General features: G+C 38.8%; 2 pseudogenes; both read left to right on the top strand.

Annotated features, from left to right (window-relative positions):
• Nucleotides 1–678: 678 nt before the first annotated feature.
• On the top strand, nucleotides 679–8026 carry LOC100452213 (14-3-3 protein zeta/delta-like; annotated as a pseudogene).
• A 3281-nt stretch (nucleotides 8027–11307) lies between these two features.
• On the top strand, nucleotides 11308–12475 carry LOC100935749 (large ribosomal subunit protein uL18-like; annotated as a pseudogene).
• Nucleotides 12476–20721: the final 8246 nt, after the last annotated feature.

Genomic DNA, 20721 nt, shown 5'->3' on the forward strand with positions numbered 1-20721 from the left:
AAGAAAAAGAAAAGCACTCTACCAATATAAAAAAAATAAATTATATAGGAAGGGTCAGGTGCAGTGGCTTATGCCTGTAATCTCAGCACTTTGAGAGGCCGAGGCGGGTGGATCACCTGAGATCAGGAGTTTGAGACCAACCTGGCCCACATGGTGAAACCCCACCTTTACTAAAACTACAAAAATTAGCCAGGCATGGTGTCATGTGCTTGTAATCCTAGCTACTCAGGAGGCTGAGTCAGGAGAACTGCTTGAACCCAGGAGGTAGGGATTGCGGTGAGCCAATATCGCACCACTGCACTCCAGCCTGGGCAAAAGAGTGAGACTCCGTCCGCCTCCCCACCCCCCAGAAAAATCACATAGGAAGACGTCAAGAGAGGAAGAATGGAATAAATTACAAAACAGTCAAAAAGAAAATAGTAATTTCTTACCTATCAATAATTACTTTAAATGTAAATTAAATTCTCCAATCAAAAATAGAGTGGTTGAATGGATGCAAAAACAAAATTCAACTATATACTCTAAGAGTCTCATTTTAGCTTTAAGGACACACATAGTCTGAAAATAAAGAGATGAAAAAATATTCTGTGTAATCAGTAACCAAAAGAAAACAGGGATGCTAAACTTGTGTCAGACTGTGTGTGTGTGTGTGTATATATATATATATTTTTTTTTTTTTTTTTTTTTTTTTTGAGATGGAGTCTCACTTTGTCGCCCAGGCTGGAGTGCAATGGCGCAGTCTCGGCTCACTGCAAGCTCTGCCTCCCGGGTTCACACCATTCTACTGCCTCAGCCTCCTGAGTAGCTGGGTCTACAGGCGCCTGCCACCACGCCAGGCTAATTTTTTGTATTTTTAGTAGAGACGGGTTTTCATCGTGTTAACCAGGATGGTCTCAATCTCCTGACGTTGTGATCTGCCCGCCTTGGCCTCCCAAAGTGCTGGGATTACAGGCATGAGCCACTGCGCCGGCCTTTTTTTTTTTTTTTTGAGACAGAGTTTCACTCTTTTATCCAGGCTGGAGTGAAGTGGTGCAATCTTGGTTCACTGCAACCTCCACCCCCCAAATTCAAGTGATTCTCCTGCCTAAGCATTCCAAGTAGCTGGGATTACAGTTGTCTGCCACCACACCTAGCTAATTTTTGTATTTTTAGTAGATACGGGGTTTCGCCATGTTGGCCAGGCTGGTCTCAAACTCCTGACCTCAGGTGATCCACCCACCTCGGCCTCCCAAAGTGCTGGGATTACAGGCGTGAGCCCCGGTGCCCGGCCATGTCAAGTAACTTTTTCAAACACAGTGATATAAAACTAGAAATCAGTAACGAGGCAAACTGGAAAATTTGCAAATATATGAAACTTAAACAAGACGCTACTGATGGATTACAAAAGAAATTTTACAGTAGAAAAAAATAATATTGAGACAAAGGAAAATGAAAAAAAAATTTATGGGATACAACAAACATAGTTCTAAGAGGGGAGTTTATAGAGACAAATGAATGCCTATATTAAGAACAGAGGAAGATCTGGAACAACCTATCTTGACGCCACAGGGAACTAGAAAAAGAAGAAGCTAAGCCTAAAGTTACAGAAAAAAGGAAATAATAAAGATCAGAGCAGAAATAAAGGAAATGGAGATGATAAAAATAACAAAAAAAAATCAATTGGTTTTTTGAAAAGATAAACAAAAATTGACAAACCTTTAGCTAAACTATGAAAAAAATGAGAGAAGACTCAGAATTATAAATGAAAGAGAAAGCATTATAACGGATACAGAAATATAAAGGATCCTAAGAGACTATTATAAACAATTATACAACAATATATTGGGTAACCTAGAAGAAATAGATAAATTTCTAGAAATATACAATCCTCCAAGATTAAATCATGAAGAAAGAGAATATTTGAACAGAACAATAATGAGAGGTTAAATTTATAATCAAAAAGCTACCAACAAAGAAAAATCCGGGACAAGATGGCTTCAGTGATTCTGCCAAACACTTAAAGAAGAATTAATGCTAATTGCTCTTACTCTGTCAGAAAATTAAAGAGAAGACAAGACTTCCAAACTCATTTTATGAGGCCAGCATTACTTTGATAAAAAAGCCAGGGAAGGAAAAAAAGTATAAGCCAATATCCCTGATACTGTCTCAACAAATTAGGTATGGAAGGTGTCTTGGTTTGTTTTTTCTTGCTTATAACAGAAACTGAAACTGGGTAATTTATGAAGAAAAGAAATTTATTTCTCACAGTTATGGAGGCTGAGAAGTCCAAGGTCAGGGTGGTGTATCTGGTGAGTGCCTTCTTGCTGATAGGAAGTCTGTAGAGTCATTAACCAACACAGAACATCGCATGGTGAGGAGCTGAAGATGCTAGCTCAGGTCTGTCTTCCTTTTTTTCTGAAGCCACCAGTCTTACTCCCATGAAAATCCATTAACCCGTTAATTCATAAATGAATTAGTCTATTCATGAGGGCTCTGCCCCACCTCTCAGTACCGCCACAGTGAGGATTAAATTTCACCATGAGGGCCTGGGCACGGTGGCTCACGCCTGTAATCCCAGCACTTTGGGAGGCTGAGGCGGGTGGATCATGAAGTCAGGAGATCGAGACCTTCCTGGCTAGCACGGTGAAACCCCGTCTCTACTAAAAATACAAAAAATTAGCAAGGCATGGTCGCAGGCGCCTGTAGTCCCAGCTACTTGGGAGGCTGAGCCAGAAGAATGGTGTGAACCTAGGAGACGGAGTTTACAGTGAGCTGAGATCGCGCTGCTGCACTCCAACCTAGGTGACAGAGCGAGACTCCATCTCAAAATAAAATAAAATAAATGTCACCATGAGTTTTGGAGGGAAATATATTCAAAACATAGCAGAAGGAGTGTATCTCAACATAATAAAGACCACATGTGATGAGTTCACAGCTAATATGTCATATTAAATAGTGAAAAACTGATAGTTTTTCTTCTAAGATCAGGAACAAGATAAGGGTGTCCACTCTTGCCCCTTCTATTCAATAAAATACAGAAGTCCTAGCCACAGCAATTATGGGGGAAAAAAAGACAAGCAGATTGGAAAAGTAGAGAAATTGTCTGCTTGCAGATAACATAATCTTGTATATAGAAAACCTTAACAACTCCACCAAGTAACTCTTAGAACTAACACACAGATTCAATAAAGTTACAGAATAAAAATCAACATGCAAAAATCAGTTCCTTTTTTTTTTGAGACAGGGTCTCACTCTGTTGCCAGGCTGGAGTGCAGTGGTGCGATCTCAGCTCACTGCAATCTCCCTCCTGGGTTCAAGTGATTCTCCTGCCTCAGCCTCCTGAGTAGCTGGGACTACAGGTGTGTGCCACCATGCCCGGCTAATTTTTTGTATTTTTAGTAGAGACAAGGTTTCACTATGTTAGCCAGGACGGTCTCGATCTCCTGATCTCGTGATCCACCTGCCTCGGCCTCCCAAAGTGCTGGGATCATAGGCGTGAGCCACTGCGCCTGGCCAATCAGTTGCATTTTTATTCACTAACAATGAGCTATCAATAAAAAGAAATGAACAACACAATCCCATTTGCAATAGCATCAGAAAGAATAAAATACTTAGGAATAAGTTTAAGCAAGGAGATGAAATATCTGTACACTGAAAATGATAAAACATTGATGGATGCTGTTGAACAAGACACAAGTAAATGGAAACATTTCACTTTCATGGATTGGAGATATTAATATTGTTAAAATGTTCATACTACTCAGAGTAATCAGGAGATTCAGTACAATTCATATCAAAATTCCAATGGCATTTTTTCATAGAAATAGGAAAAGCAATCCTAAAATTTGTATAGAACCATGAAAGCCTCAAATAGCCTAAGCAATCATAGGCAAAAAGGAATAAAGCAAGAGGCATCACACTACTTTATTTCAAAATATACTACAAAGCTAACATAATCAAAACAGCATGGTGCTAATATAAAAATGCACATGTAAACCAGTACAACAGAATTGAGAGCCCAGAAATGAATCTACACATTTTTGGTCAATTGATCTTTGACAAAGATACCAGGAAGACACAATGGGAAAAGGGCACTCTCTTTAATAAATGGTGTTGGGACAATTAGATAATCACACACAGAAAATAAAATTGGACCCTTATCTCATACCATAACCAAAAATCAAATTACAATGGATTAAATACTTAAATGTAAGACATGAAACTGTAAAACTAAGAGAAAAAAACAGAAAAAGAAAAAAAGGCTTCTTGTTATGGGTCTGGGTTGTGGCTTTTAAAAAATATAACCCCAAAGGACAGGCAACAAAAGCAAAAGTAGACAAATGAGACTGCATCAAAATAAAAAGCATCTATCTGCACAACAAAGGCTCAATAGAGTGAATAGACCAGCTATGGAATGGGAGACAATATTTGCAAACCGTACTTCTTATAAGGAGTAAATATTCTAGTTTATAAGGAAATTGAGCCTCCCACTGCCACCACCACTGCCACCCAGAGACTGCTGAGCCCTTGTTGGTCTGCCATCACCACCCACTCCCGAAACAGAACATCCAGTCATGGATAAAAATGAGCTGGTTCAGAAGGCCGAACTGGCCCAGTAGGCTGAGAGATATGATGACATGGCAGCCTGCATGAAATCTGTAATTGAGCAAGGAGCTGAAATTATCCAATGAGGAGAGGAACCTTCTCTCAGTTGCTTCTAAAAATGTTGTAGGAGCCTATAGGTCATCTTGGAGGGTTGTCTCAAGTATTGAACAAAAGACGGAAGGTGCTGAGAAAAAATAGCAGATGGATCGAGAATACAGAGAGAAAATTCAGACAGAGCTAAGAGATATCTGCAATGATGTACTGTCTCTTTTGGAAAAGTTCTTGATCCCCAGTGCTTCACAAGCAGAGAGCAAAGTCTTCTATTTGAAAATGAAAGATTACTACTGTTACTTGGCTGAGGTTGTTGCTGGTGATGACAAGAAAGGGATTGTGGATCAGTCACAACAAGAATACCAAGAAGCTTTTGAAATCAGCAAAAAGGAAGTGCAACCAACACATCCTATCAGACTGGATCTGGCCCTTTACTTCTCTGAACTCCCCAGGGAAAGCCTGCCCTTGGCCAGGCCCAGTGGCTCACGCCTGTAATCCCAGCACTTTGGGAGGCCGAGGCAGGTGGATCATGAAGTCAGGAGTTCGAGACCAGCCTGGCCAACCTGGTGAAACCCCATCTCTACTAAAAATACAAAAATTAGTGGGGCATGGTGGTGGGCGCCTGTAATCCCAGCTACTCGGGAGACTGAGGCAGGAGACTTGTTTGAACCCGGGAGGTGGAGGTTGCAGTGAGCCAAGATCATGCCATTGTACTCCAGCATGGGTGACAGGGCAAGACTCCATCTGAAAGGAAGGAAGGAAGGGAGGGAGGGAGGCAAGCCTGTTCTCTTGCAAAGACAGCTTTTGATGAAGCCATTGCTGAACTTGATTTATTAAGTGAAGAGTCATACAAAGACAACGCGCTAATAATGCAATTACTGACAGACAACTTGACATTGTGGACATCGGATACCCAAGGAGACAAAGCTGAAGCAGGAGAAGGAGGTGAAAATTAACCGGCCTTCCAACTTCTATCTGCCTCATTTTAAAATTTACATAGTAGACCATTTGTCATCTATGCTGTCCCACAGATAGTTTTTTGTTTACGATTTATGAGAGGTTTATGTTACTTCTATTTGAATTTCTATATTTCCCATGTGTTTTTTATGTTTAATATTAGGGGAGTAGAGCCAGTTAACATTTAGGGAGTTATCTGTTTTCATCTCGAGGTGGCCACTATGGGGATGTGGAATTTTTATACAAGTTATAAATGTTTGGCATAGTACTTTTGGTACATTGTGGCTTCACAAGGGCCAGTGTTAAAACTGTTTCCATGTCTAAGCAGAGAAAACTGCATACATATTGGTTTGTCCTAGTGGGGAATAAAAGGGATCATTGGTTCCAGTTACAGGCGTAGTAACTGTGGGTACTTTAAGGTTTGGAGCACTTACAAGGCTGTGGTAGAAACAGATATCCTATGGATACCACGTGTTAAACCATGTATAGCTGTGGAATACTCAATCTCAATGTGCACACCTTTGACTACGGCTGCAGAAGTGTTCCTTTAGACAAAGTTGTGACCCATTTTACTCTGAATAAGGGCAGAAACGGTTCACATTTCATTATTTGTAAAGTTACCTGCTGTTAGCTTTCATCATTTTTATTACACTCATTTTATTTGTATTTAAATGTTTTAGGCAACCTAAGAACAAATGTAAAAGTAAAGATGCAGGAAAAATGAATTGCTTGGTGTTCATTACTACATGTATATCAAGCACAGCAGTAAAACAACAACAACAAAAAATACGTATTTAACTTTTTCTAGGTTTTTTTGCTTTTGTGGTTTTTCTTGATACTTGCCTAACATGCGTGTGCTGTAAAAATAGTTAACAGGGAAATAACTTGAGATGATGGCTAGCTTTGTTTAATGTCTTATGAAATTTTCAAGAACAGTCCAAGGATAATTGTTAAGAACATGTGTATTACATTCATGTCAGTGGAATAAAAGTTTTATGAATGCACTTTTCAACTACTTTCTCTACAGCTTTTCATGTAAATTAGTCTTTTGGTTCTGAAACTTCTCTAAAGGAAATTGTACATTTTTTGAAATTTATTCCTTATTCCCTCTTGGCAGCTAATGGGCCTGTGCCAAGTTTAAACACGAAGTTTATCATAATAACAACAATTGTACTAATATAACTACTGTTTCCAACCATGTCCCATTATCCCATCTCCTCCTCCCCACCCTGAAAAAAATGAGTTCCTGTTTTTACTGGGAGAGGGGGAGATTGATTGGGAAAAAAAGTAATATGTTCCGTTTAAATTTTGGTATATGGCATTTTCTAACTTAGGAAGCCACAATGTTCTTGGCCCGTCATGACATGGGGTAGCATTATCTATAAGTTTTGTGCTTCCAAATCACTTTTTGGTTTTTAAGAATTTCTTCATACTCTTAGAGCCTGCCTTCGATTTTGATCCTTTATTCTTTCTATTTGTCAGGTGGCACAAGATTACCTTCCTCTTTTAGCCTTCTGTCTTGTCACCAACCATTCCTAGTTGGTGGCTATGTACTTGGAAAAAGGCTGCATGATCTTTCTGGCTCCACTCAATGTCTAAGACACCCTGCTTCCTTTGCTTGCATCCCACAAACTATTTCCCTCATCCTATTTACTGCAGCAAATCTCTCCTTAGTTGATGAGATTGTATTTATCTCCCTTTAAAACCCTACGTATCCTGAATGGCCTGTCATTGTCTGTCTTTCAAATCCTTTCTCTTTCTCTTCCTCTATTCTCTAAATAATGATGGGGCTAAGTTATACCCAAAGACACTTTACAAAATATTTCCTCAGTACTTTGCAGAAAACACCAAACAAAAATGCCATTTTAAAAGAGGCGTATTTTTTCTACACCTCTTTAGAATGTAAGCTTTTCTACACCTTTTTAGAATGTAAGCTTCTCAAGAGCAGGGACAATGTTTTCTGTATGTTCTATTGTGCCTAGTACAGTGTAAATGCTTAATAAATATTGATGATGGGAGGCATTGAGTCTTGATGATATGGATGAGAAACTGAAATCCACCCCCCAAAAAATTCTAGTATATAAGGAAATCAAATAATAGCAGGAAAGCAAGTAATCTGATTTTAAAATGAGCTAAGGTCTTGAAAAGACTTTTCTCTAAAGAAAACATACAAATGGCCAACATGTATATGAAAAAATGCTCAACATTGCTAATCATTAGTGAAATGAAAATCAAAACCACCCCACAAAAGTATCTATCACCCCACACCTGTTAGAATGGCTATCATCAAAAACACAAAAAATAACAAGTGTTGGCAAAGATGTGGAGAAAAGGAAACTCTTATACACTGTTGGTGGGAATGTAAATTAGAACAGCCATATGAAAAACAATATATGGAAGTTCATGAAAAAATTAAAAATAGAATGATCATATGATCCAGCCTTTTTTTTTTTTTTTTTTTTGAGATGGAGTTTCGCTCTTGTTGCCCAGGCTGGAGTGCACTGGCATGATCTCGGCTCACTGCAGCCTCCGCCTTCCCAGGTTCAAGCAGTTCTCCTGCCTCAGCCTCCCGAGTAGCTGAAATTACAGGCATGCACCACCACGCCCGGCTAATTTTGTATTTTTAGTAGAGACGGGGGTTTCTCCATGTTGAGGCTGGTATCGAACTCCTGACCTCAGGTGATCCACCTGCCTCAGCCTCCCAAAGTGCTGGGATTACAGGTGTGAGCCACCACGCCCCGCCTGATCCAGCATTTTTACTTCTGAGTTTTAAAAACCTATAGTATATACACAAAATGAAATAAAATGTATTTTCTTTTTTTTTTTTTGACGGAGTCTCGCTCTTATCGTCCAGGCTGGAGTGCAGTGGCATGATCTCGGCTCACTGCAACCTCCGCTTCCTGGATTCAAGCAATTCTCTTGCCTCAGCTTCCCAAGTAGCTGGGACTACAGTTGCCCACCACCACACCCAGCTAATTTTTGTACTTTTAGTAGAGATGGGGGTTTGCCATGTTGTTCAGGCTGATCTCGAGCTCCTGACCTCTGGTGATCTGCCCACCTCGGCCTCCCAAAGTGCTGGGATTACAGGCGTGAGCCACCAGACCCGGCCTTATTTTCTTTATTCAAAGGAAATAGAATTGGTATGTCAAAGAGATATCTGCACCTTCATGTGCATTGTAACATCATTCACAGTAAGATATGGAATCAGCCTAAGTGTCCATTCAGGGATGAATGGATAAAGAAGACGTGGTATATATGTACAATAGAATAGTATTTAGGCTTAAATAATAAGAAAATCCTGTTATTTTCAACAACATGAGGGAACTTGGCAACATTATGCTAACTGAAATAATCCTGGCAGAGAAAGACAATACTGTATGATATTACTTATATGCAGAATCCAAAAAAGTTCAACTCATAGAAGCAGAGAGTAAAATAATAGTTACCAGGATCTACGGTGGGGATGAGGTGGAAGAAAATGTAGAGATGTTGGTCTAAAGGTACAATATTTCAATTAGGATGAATAAGTTACGGAGATCTATTGTACAGCATGGTGACCATAGTTAATAATGTATTGGATACTTGAAAATTGCTAAGAGAGTATATTTTAAATGCTGTCACCACAAAAAAAATGATAAATATATGCAGTGCTAAATATGTTGATTACTTTGGTTTAAACATTTCACAGTGTATAAATATATTAAAACACCACATTATACACCATAAATATGTACAATTTTTGTCAATTATAACTTAAGAAGCCAGAGAGAAAAAAAGACAATCTTTGAAATGAATGAAAACAAAAACCCAACACAACAAAAAAATTACGGGATATGGCTAAAACAATGGTTAAAGGGGGAATTTATAGCTGTCAATATCTATTAAAAAAAAGAAAAAATCTCCAATCAATAATAAGACCTCCAATTTAAAGACACTGAAAACAAAACAGTCAATTAAATCTAAAGCAAGCAGAAGGAAGGAAATAAGATTAGGATGTGATATGGGTTTGGGTCCATGTCCCCACCCAAATCTCATCTTCAATTGTAATCCCCACATGTCAAGAGAGGGACCTGGTGGGAGGTGATTGGATCATGGAGGTGGTTTCTCCCACGCTGTTCTTGTGATAGTTAGGGAGTTCTCACAAGATCTGATGGTTTTAAAAGTGGGAGTTTTTTCTGCACTCACCAGGTCTTTCCTGCCACCTTGTGAAGAAGACATCTGCTTCCCCTTCACCTTTCTCCATGATTGTAAGCTTCCTAAGGCCTCCAAAGCCATGCAGAACTGTGAGTCAATTAAACCTCTTTTTGTTTATAAATTACTCAGTCTCAAGTAAGTATCTTTATAGCAGTGTGAAAACTGACTACTACAGAGAATTGGTACTAGGAGTGCGGTAATGCTATAAAGATAACCTGAAAATGTTGAAGTGACTTTAGAACTGGGTAACAGGCAGAGGTTGGAATAGTTTGGAGGGCTCAGAAGAAGACAGAAAGATGTGGGAAAGTTTGGAACTTCTTAGAGACTTGTTAAATGGTTTTGACCAAAGTGCTGACACTGATATAGACAATGAAGTCCAGGCTGAGGTGGTTTTGTTACTGGAAAGGGGTCCTGATCCAGACCCCAAGAGAGGGTTCTTGGATCTCGTGCAAGAAAGAATTCAGGGTTATTCCACAGTGCAAAGTAAAAGCACGTTTATTAAGAAAGTAAAGCAGTGAAAGGACAGCTACTCCACAGACAGAGTAGGATGTTCCTCAAAGTAAGAGGAGGAATGCATCCACCCTAGGTACAATGCTTGTATATTTATAGGATAAAAATAGTGCTTGGGGAGATGTGCTCTGCTACAAGGGTTTGTGATAAAGGATTAATTTTCTTAATTACTATATTTTGCAAGAATCAATATTGTTATCTTTATAGCAAAATTGGGAATGTCCTTGTTCTCCAGATATCAGGATATCTGGACACTCCTAAGTCTGGGTCTGTTTCAGTAAACATCATAAATGTGTTCCCTTAGCCATAAACATCTAGAGGCTAGGACTGTCTAATTTTCTGGAAATGTAGCCCAGCAATTCTCAGCCTCATTTTCCTAGCCCTCACTCAAAATGGAGTCACTTTGCTCAAAAGCCTCTGACAGTTTTAGATGGAGATAAGGAACCTTTTGGGAAATGGAGTAAAGGTTACTTATGCTGTGCTTTAGCAAAGATACAGGCAGCATTTTGCCTGTGCCCTACAGAGCTGTGGAACTATGAACTTGAGAGAGATTATTTAGGGTATCTGGTGGAAGAAATTTCTAAGCAGCAAAGCATTTAAGAGGTGGCCTGGCTGATTCTGAAAGCATTCAGCTATATGCACTTACAAAGAGATGGTTCAAAGTTGGAACTTAGGCTGGGCTCAGCGGCTCACGCCTGTAATCCCAGCACTTCGGGAGGCCAAGGCAGGTGGATCACGAGGTCAGGAGATCGAGACCATCCTGGCTAACATGGTGAAACCCGTCTCTACTAAAAATACAAAAAATTAGCTGGGCGTGGTGGTAGGTGCCTGTAGTCCCAGCTACTCGGGAAGCTGAGGCAGGAGAATGGCATGAACCCGGGAGGCGGAGCTTGCCGTGAGCCGAGATTGTGCCACTGTACTCCAGCCTGGGCGACAGAGCCAGACTGTGTCTCAAAAAAAAAAAAAAAAAAAAAAAAAAGTTGGAACTTATGTTTAAAAGGGAAGCAGAGCTCTCTGTTCTGCAGGATGGGGTTTGTTAAAGTTGTTAACAATAAGGCCTACTTTAAGAGATACCAAGTGAAATTTAGAAGACGATGAGAGGGTAAAAATGATTACTATGCTCAGAAATGCTTGGTGATACAGGATAAAAATAAATACAACACACCCAAATACAGGATGATAGTTCATGTAACAAAAAGATGTATCATTTCTCAGATTGCTTATGTCCATATAGAGGGGGATATGATAGTCTACACAGCCTATGCACACAAACTGCCAAAATATGGTGTGAATGTTGGCCTGACAAATTATGCTGCAGCATATTGTACTGGCCTGCAGCTGGCCCGCAGGCTTCTCAATAGGTTTGATGTGGACAAGATCTATGAAGGCCAAGTGGAGGTGACTGGTGATGAATACAATGTGGAAAGCATTGATGGTCAGCCAGGTGCCTTTACCTGCTATTTGGATGCAAGCCTTGCCAGAACTACCACTGGCAATCAAGTTTTTGGTGCCCTGAAGGGAGCTGTGGATGGAGGCTTGTCTATCCCTCACAGTACCAAACGATTCCCTGGTTATGATTCTGAAAGCAAAGAATTTAATGGAGAAGTACACCAGAAGTACATCATGGGCCAGAAAGTTGCAGATTACATGCACTACTTAATGGAAGAAGATGAAGATCCTAACAAGAAACAGTTCTTTCAATACGTAAAGAACAGCATAACTCCAGACATGATGGAAATGTATAAGAAAGCTCATGCTGCTATATGAGAGAATCCAGTCTACAAAAAGAAGTCCAAGAAAGAAGTTAAAAAGAAGAGGTGGAACTTTCCCAAAATATCCCTTGCTCAGAAGAAAGATTGGGTAGCTCAACAGAGGGCAGGCTTCCTCAGAGCTCAGGAGCAGACTGCTGAGAGTTAAACCAATTTTCTATGAGGGTTTTTCAGATAAAGAGAATAAACTTATGGACAGAAAAAAAAGGGAAGCAGAGCATAAAAGTTTGGAAAGCTTGCAGCCTAACTATATGGTAGAAAAGAAAAAAACATTTTCTGGGAGGAATTTAAGCCAGCTGCAGAAATTTGTATAAGTAATGAGGAGCTGAATGTTAATAGCCAAGGATGCTATCCCCAAGCCTTGGTGGCTTCCATGTGGTGTTGGGCCTGCAGGTGCACAGAAGACAAGAGCTGAAGTTTGGGAGCCTCCACCTAGATTTCAGAGCATGTATGGAAACATCTGGATGTCCAGGCAGAAGTCTGCTGCAGGGTCAGAACCCTTATGGAGAATCTCTGCTAGAGCAGCGTGGAAGGGAAATGTGGGGTTGGAGCTCCCACACAGAGTCCCCATTGGGACACTGCCTAATGGAGCTGTGAGAAGAGGGCCACTGTCCTCCAGGCTACAGAAAGGTAGATCCACTGCCAGCTTGCACCATGCACCTGGAAAAGCTGCAGGCACTCAACACCAGCCTGTGAAAACAGCCACAGGGGCTGTAGCCTCAGAGTCACAGGGGCAGAGCTACCCAGGGCTGTGGGAGATCACCCCTTGCATCAGCATGCTTGGGATGTGAGAGATGGAGTCAAAAGAAATCATTTTGGAGCTTTAAGATTTAATGACTGCCCTGACAGGTTTTGGCCTTGCATGGGGCCTGTGGCCCCATTGTTTTAGCCAATTTCTCCCATTTGGAACAGGAACATTTACCCAATGCCTGTATCCCCATTGTATCTTGGAAGTAACTAACTTGCTTTTGATTTTACAGGCTGATTGGTGGAAGGGACTTGATTTGTCTCAGATGAGACTTTGGACTTGGACTTTTGGTTTAATACCATAATTAGTTAAGACTTTGGGGGACTGTTGGGAAGGCATGATTGTGATTCGAAATATGAGAATGACACGAAATTTGGGAGGGTCTGGGGGCAGAATGATATGGTTTGGCTCTGTGTCCCCACCCAAATGTCATCTCAAATTATAATCCCCATGTGTTGAGGGAGATACCTGATAGGAGGTGATTGGATCATGGAGGACAGTTTCCCCCATACTTTTATTGTGATAGTGACGGGGTCCTCATGAGAGCTGATGGTTTCAAAATGCCAGTTTTCTTTGCACTAATTTGAACTTACTTCAGTTGTCTAAAAGACACCCTAATTGTGAATCCTGTGGGATGCTCACTGTTGTCCCCATGTCCAGTAAGAGTCTCTACAGGGGGTTTTAGTTAGCCTAAGTTTAGCAAATGCCTAGTTGCTTTTCCCTTTTTAAATTCACACTTTCTATAGATAGCAAGGTGTTACAAAAATGGATTACAAACTACAAATGGCAGTTGGATGTTGAGCCTAAATTCCACAGAGAGTGAGAGTTATATGAGGGGGACTAACAAATAGTGACTGTAGAAAGGAGGAAGGGAAGGGTAAACTGCATTGCCCAAGGGGAGACTTCAGAGGCCCTGACTTGCTGGAGAACCTACCCAGAAGTGGAGACACCAAAAAATATTCAGGTGGCCACTTGCCTATCACTGTAGGTGCTGTTCATCAGGCCAGGACTCTGAGAACTCTCAATTTCTTTGACCAAGAAGGGCTTGAGCAAGGCAGTTATAGGACAGCACATAGGAAGGGGCTTGCAGCTGACTATTAAGAAAATAATACTTTAAACTTTAGGGCATAAAATGGCAAGACCAATAGTCCCCTAGGGAGAGGGGCTATAACCCACAATCCTAGAAGGAATGTCAATGCCGAAAACCCCAGAGCATCTGGTGGGGTGACCAAAAATACCTATGCTGAAAACCTGGAGTGTCCAAAGTTCAGCCAATGAGTGTTCTCTCACCAAATCCCAAAAACCTTGGGGCACCCCAGGGGTGGCCAAGAGTGAACCCCAGACCAAGTTGGGATCACAGAACAACTTGACTCTGGTGTTCTAGAGTCCACACAATGGGGGATCTCTCACAACCAAGCATCCTGCCTTGAACAATTGCCCAAGTACAGTTAACAGAAAGTCAAAAGCAAACATGACTGCAAACAAACAACTGCAATCAAAACATACATTTTTAGGACTGAAAATAAAACAAATGGTGGAGCAATAAAATGAAGTCAGAGGAAAAAACAAAAACAAAAACAAAAAACGGGAAAAGTGGTGACAAGGATATGCTTCAGAGCATCTAAACCGTAGGTAACTTTTAACTGACCACTTAGCCAAAGGCTTTTATTTCGTAGCTTACCTAACATTATGGTTGGGGAGGAGAAGAGAGGAGACATTCACCCATTGCACCAACTAATCTCCCATGCAGGACTTGGGTATAGGTCTCTCCAGGTTCCCCCGGCTTGGGTGGGCTCAGCTGCCATATTGTGAGAGGGGTAGCACAGGGACCTGTAATCCACTGACCTGCTGGTTGGAGCAGTGGGTCCCGCACGAGGCAGCAGCACCATGGCCACTTGCTCCTCCACTTTGCTCTGCTGCCTGCCAGGGAAAGATGATGGCTCTTAAAAGAGTCTTTGGTTAGTGTTATAGCTCTGTAGTGTTAGAAGCTATTTGTTGTTACAGCCTCAGTGTTACAGCTCTTGCAGCCTCGAGATCAGACTTTTTTGCTGTCTCTCTCCTAGTGGTATTGCAGATTGCCATCTTTCACTCTCACCAACTGCTGTCTCTTGTTATCTCACTGTCTCTCTGACTGCCATCTTTCATTGTCTCTCTCCAGTCGCTGCCTCTCTGTCTGTACTGTCTCACCATCCAGGTCTCACTGTCTCCACCAATCAATCACTGCCATCTCCACCAATCACTGCCGTCTCCACTGTCTTCCTCCCTTCGCTGGTCACCAGATGATGCAAGACAGGCAAGCCCAAAATTGAGTCTTAGCCCGGGAGGGTTCTTGGCTTAGCCCAGGAAATAATTCAAGGGTGAGCCAGTAGTATTAAACAGCAACTTTTATTGAAGTGGCAGCATACAGCAGCAGCAGAAGTACTGCTCCTTGCAGAGCAGGGCTACTCCATACTCCCACAATAACAGCTCAGAGGCAGTTTTGCAGTCATATTTATACCCACTGTTAATTATATGAAAATTAAGGGGTGGTTTATGCAGAAATTTATATGATGAGAGTGGTAACTTCTGGGTTGTCAGGTCATTGCTATGGAAAGGGATGTTAACTTGTTGCCATGGCAATGGTAAACTGACATGGCACATTAGTGGGCATGTCTTATGGGGAGGTGCTTCTGCCCCAGACCTGTTTTAGCTAGTACTCAATTTGGTCCAATGTCTGAGCCCTGTGTTGAGTCCTGCCTCCTAGCTCATTTTTAAGGTTCATCTATGCCATAGCATGTATCAGTACTTCATTCCTTCTAATTGGCAAATAATATCCCATTTGTGGCTAAATCATATTTTATTTATCCATTTATCAACTGATACATATTTGCATTGTTCCACTTTTTAGCTATTACAAATAAAATGATCCTATCAGCATTTGTGGATAAGTTTTTGTGTGGACATAAGCTTTCATATCTTTTGGGTACATACCTAAGAGTAGAATTGCTGAGTCATATGGTAACTCTATATTTAACCTTTTGAGGGACTACCAAACAGTTTTGCAAAGTGGCTGTACCATTTTACATTTCCACCAACAGTGTTTCAATTTGTCCACAACTTCTCCAACACTTGATATTTCAGTCTTTTTTACTATAGCCATGTTAAGGAGTGTGAAGAGGTATCTCATTGTGGTTTTCATTTGTGTTTTCTTTATAGTTAATTGATTTTGGCATCTTTTAGTGTATTTATTGGCCATTCATATATCTTATTTGGATAAATGTTTACTTACATCTTTTGCCTATCTTTTAAATTATGTAATTTATATTTTAATTATTGACTTGTGAAGGTTCTTTTTATATTCTAGATATGAATCTCTTCTCAGATATATGACTGGTAAATATTTTTTTCACATTACATGGTTGTCTTTTTACTTTCTTGCTGGTGTCTTTTGAAACACAAGTATTTTACATTATGATTAAGTCCAATTTATCTGTTTTTCTTTTGTTGCTTGAGCTTTTAGTGTCACATCTAAGAAACTGTTACCTACTACAAGGTCATGAAGATGTATTGTTATATTTTCTTCTAACAGTTTTATATCTTTAGCTCTTACATTTAGGACTTCGATTCATTTTGAGTACATGTTTCTATGTGGTATGATGTAGGGGCCCACGTTCACTCTTTTGCATGTAAATATCTCACCGTCCCAGAACCACTTTAAAAAAGTTTTTATTTTTAATAGACACATAATGATAGTACCTATTTATGTGGTAAAATGTGATGTTTTGATACCTGTATACGTTGTATAGTGATCAAATAAAGGTAATTAGCATGCTCATTACTTCAAATATTTATCATTTATTTTTGGTAGGAACATGCAAAATCCTCTTTTCTTGCTCTTTTGAGATATATAATACTTTTTTGTTGATTATAGTCACCCTACTGTGCTATAGGACACCAGAACTTTTTCTTCCTTTCTAATTGTAACTTAGTACTTGTTGACCATCCTCTCCCCTTTCCCCCTTACCTCTACTCTCCCCAGTTTCTGGTGACCATTGTTCTATTCACTACTTCTATGAGATTAACGTGTTTAGATTATGCATATGAGTAAGAACATGTGGTATTTGTCTTTCTGTGCCTGGCTTATTTCACTGAACATAATATCTCCAAGTTTATCCATGTTGTAACAAATGACAAGATTTCCTTCCTTTTTATGGCTGAATAGTATTCCATTACATTATATCACATTTTCTTTATCCATTCACCCATTGTTGGACACTTAGATTGATTCCATATCTTGGCTATTGTGAATAGCCAATTAATGCAATAAACATGAGAGTGCAGATGTTTCTTCGACATACTGATTTCATTTCCTTCAGATATATAGCCAATAGTGGGATTGTTGGATCATACGATAGTTCTATTTTTAATTTTTCAGGAACCTCCATACTGTTTCCCATAATGGCTATACTAATTTACATTCCCACCAACAGTGTGTTAAGGGTTCTCTTTTCTCCACATAATTGCTAACACTTGTTATCTGTTGTCTTTTTGATAACAGCCATTCTAACTGGAGTGAGGGGATGTCTCATTGTTTTGATTTGCATTTCTATGGTCATTAGTAACCAGGGTCATTATCCCTGATGATAAGTGATAGTTAGCATTTTTTAATATGTCTGTTGGTCATTTGTATGTCTTCTTTTGGAAAATGCCTGTTAAGGTCTTTCGGCCATTTTTTAAATGAGGTTGTTTATTTTTTGCTTGTTGATTTAAGGTCATTATATATTCTGAATAGTAATGCCTTGTCAATGTATAGTTTCAAATATTTTCTGCCATCCTGTAGGTTGCCTCTTCACTCTGCTGATTGTTTTCTTTGCTGTGCAGAAGCTTTTTAGTTTGGCGTATCTCATTTGTCTATGTTTGGTTTTGTTGCCTGTGTTTTGAGGTCTTATCAAAAAAATCCTTGCCTAGTCCAATGTCATGAAGCATTTTCTCTATGTTTTCTTCTGTAGTTTCATAGTCTTGGGTCTTATATTTAAGTTTTTAATTCATTTTGAGTTGATTTTTGTATGGTGAAAGATAGGGGTACAGTATTCTTCTGCATATGGATATCCAATTTCCTCAGCACCATTTATTAAAGAGATTGTCCTTTTCCTAATGTGTGTTCTTGGCACCTTTGTCCAAAATCAGTGGGCTGTAGATGTGTGGATTTATTTCTGGGCTCTGTATTCTGTTCCATTGTTTTTTTAATGCCTGTTTTTCTGCCAATACATGCTGTTTTGGTTACCGTAGGCTTGTAATATATTTTGAAGTTAGGCGGTATCATGCCTCCAGCTTTGCTGTTGTGGGGCTTTTTTTGCTCAAGATTAGTTTGGTTATTCAGAGTTTTTTGTCATTCTATATGAATTTCAGGATTGCTTTTCTATTTCTGTGAAGGATATCATTGGAAATTTGACAGATATTACAGTGAATCTCTACATACTTTGGTATAATATGGACATTTTAACAATATGAATTCTTCCAATCTATGAACATGGATATCTTTCTATTTATTTGTGTCCTCTTCAATTTCTTTCATCAGTATTCTATAGTTTTTACCTCTCTGGTTAACTTTATTCCTAGGTATCTTATAGATTTTTGTAGCTTATAAATGGAATTGTTTTATTTTATTTCTTTTTCAGATTGTTCACTATTAAGGTATAAAAATGCTATGATTTTTGCATATTTACTTTGTACCCTGCAACTTTAGTGAATTCACTTATTAGTTCTAACAGTTTTTGGTAGAGTCTTTTGGTTTATTTCTACATAAGATCATATTGTCTGCAAACAATTTGACTTCCTCCCTTCCAATTTGGAAGACTTTTTTTTTTCTTTTGTGTAATGTCTATGGCTATGACTTCCAATATTATGTTGAATAGAAGTGATGAAAGTGTGCGTTCTTGTCTTTTTCCAGATCTTAGAGAAAAAGCTTTTATCTTTTCTGTATTCAGTATGATGTTAGCTATGGGTTTGTCATATATGGCCTTTATTGCATTGAGCTATGAAACTTCTATACACATAATTTGTTGAGAGGTTATGTTTATCTTGAAGGATGTTGAAGTTTGTTTCTTTAGTCTCTATTTATTTTTGCTCCAATCTTTATTATTATCTTTTTCTTCTGCTTTTTTAGGTTTTAGCTTTTCTTGTTCCATCTGTGCAATGTTAGGTCATTTCTTTGAGATCGTTCTTCATTTTTGATGTAGGTGTTTATTGCTGTAAACTTCTATCTTAGAACTGCTTTTGCTGTACCCCATAGATTTTGGTATGTGTGTTGTGTTTCTATTTTTGTTTGTCTCGTAAAATTTTTTAATTTCACTTTTAATTTCTTCATTGACTCATTGATTATTCAGAGACACATTGTTTGATATCCATGTATTTGTAAAGTTTCCACAGTTCCTCCTATTATTGATTTCTAGTTTTATACTATTTTTACCAGAAAAGATACTCCATATGATCTATAGCTTCCTAAATTTGTTAAGACATGTTTTGTGGCCTAACATATGACCTACACTGGAGAATGTTCCATGTAAAGTTGAGAATAATGTATATGCCATGACTTTGGGGGTTAGGATTTCAACATATAAATCATGGGGAACATAAACATCAAGTCAATTGCAGTAGTATTTCCTTATAATCCTTTTTAGTTCTGTAATGTTGCTAGCAATATTATCTCTTTTATTCCTGCTGTGGTCTGAATGCTTGTGTCTTTCCAAAATTCATATGTTGAAAACCTGATCACTGACATAATAGTGTTAGGATGTAAGGCCTTAGGGAGATGATTAGAACATGAGGTCAGGATGGGTTTAGTGCCCTTATAAGAAAGGTTCCAGAGAGCTGGTTTCCCATTTTCAGCATATAAGGGCACAGCAAGAAAGTACTATCCATGAACCAGAAAATAGATCCTCACCAAACACTAAATCTGCCTGTCTTGATATTAGGTTTCCTTGTCTCCAAAACTGTGAGGAATACATTTCTGTTGTTTTTAAGATACGCAGTCTATGGTAGTTTTTTAGAGCAACCCAAACAAACTAAGACAGTTCTGAATTTTGATAACTTGAGTTTTCTCTCTTTTTCTTTTGGTCAGTTTAGATAAAGTTTTGTCAATTTTGTTGATCTTTTCAAAAAGCTACATTTGGGCTTCATTAATTTTCATTGTCTCTATTTTTAATCAATTTCTGATTCAATCATTTTTTATTTCTTCTGCTTGCTTTAAATTTATTCTTTTTTAATATCTGAAGGTGATTATGAATTTCAAATCTTTCTTAATTTTTAAATATAGATGTTTATAGGCATAAATTTGCCTCCAAACACTTCTTTACCTGCTCTCCATAAATTTTGATATTTTGTGTTTTCATTTTTATTCATTTCAAAGTGTTTTTGAATTTGCCTCATGATTTTTTTGACCAATTGATTATTTTGAAGTATGTGGTTTAATGTCTACTATTTGTGCATCCCTCAAATTTCTTGTTATTTATTTTCTCATTCTGTTATTGATTTCTTTATTCCAATGTGACCAGATAATAAACTTTGTATGATTTCAATTATTTTAAGTGTGTTGAGGCTTTTATTGTTGCCTACCATATAGTCTATCTTGGAGAATGTTTCATTTTCATTTGAGAATAATGTGTCTCATCTAGGTATAGAGTGTTCTATGGGTATCTATTAGGTATAATTGGTTTATAATGTTGGTCAAGTCTTCTGTTTCCTCGTTGATCATCCTCATAGTTGTTTCTGCATTGGTTGAAAGTGGACCTTGAAGTCTCTGAATATTGTTATTGAATATCTATTTCTTTATGTCTGTTTCTCCCTTCAATTTTGTTAACTTTTCTTCCTGTATATTGGGACTGTTTTTAGGTGAATATGTGGTTATAAATGTTATATCTTCCTAAGGAC

This window comes from Pongo abelii, chromosome 5 (assembly GCF_028885655.2).
Source record: "Pongo abelii isolate AG06213 chromosome 5, NHGRI_mPonAbe1-v2.0_pri, whole genome shotgun sequence".
In the NCBI taxonomy this organism is placed as follows: Eukaryota; Metazoa; Chordata; class Mammalia; order Primates; family Hominidae; genus Pongo; species Pongo abelii.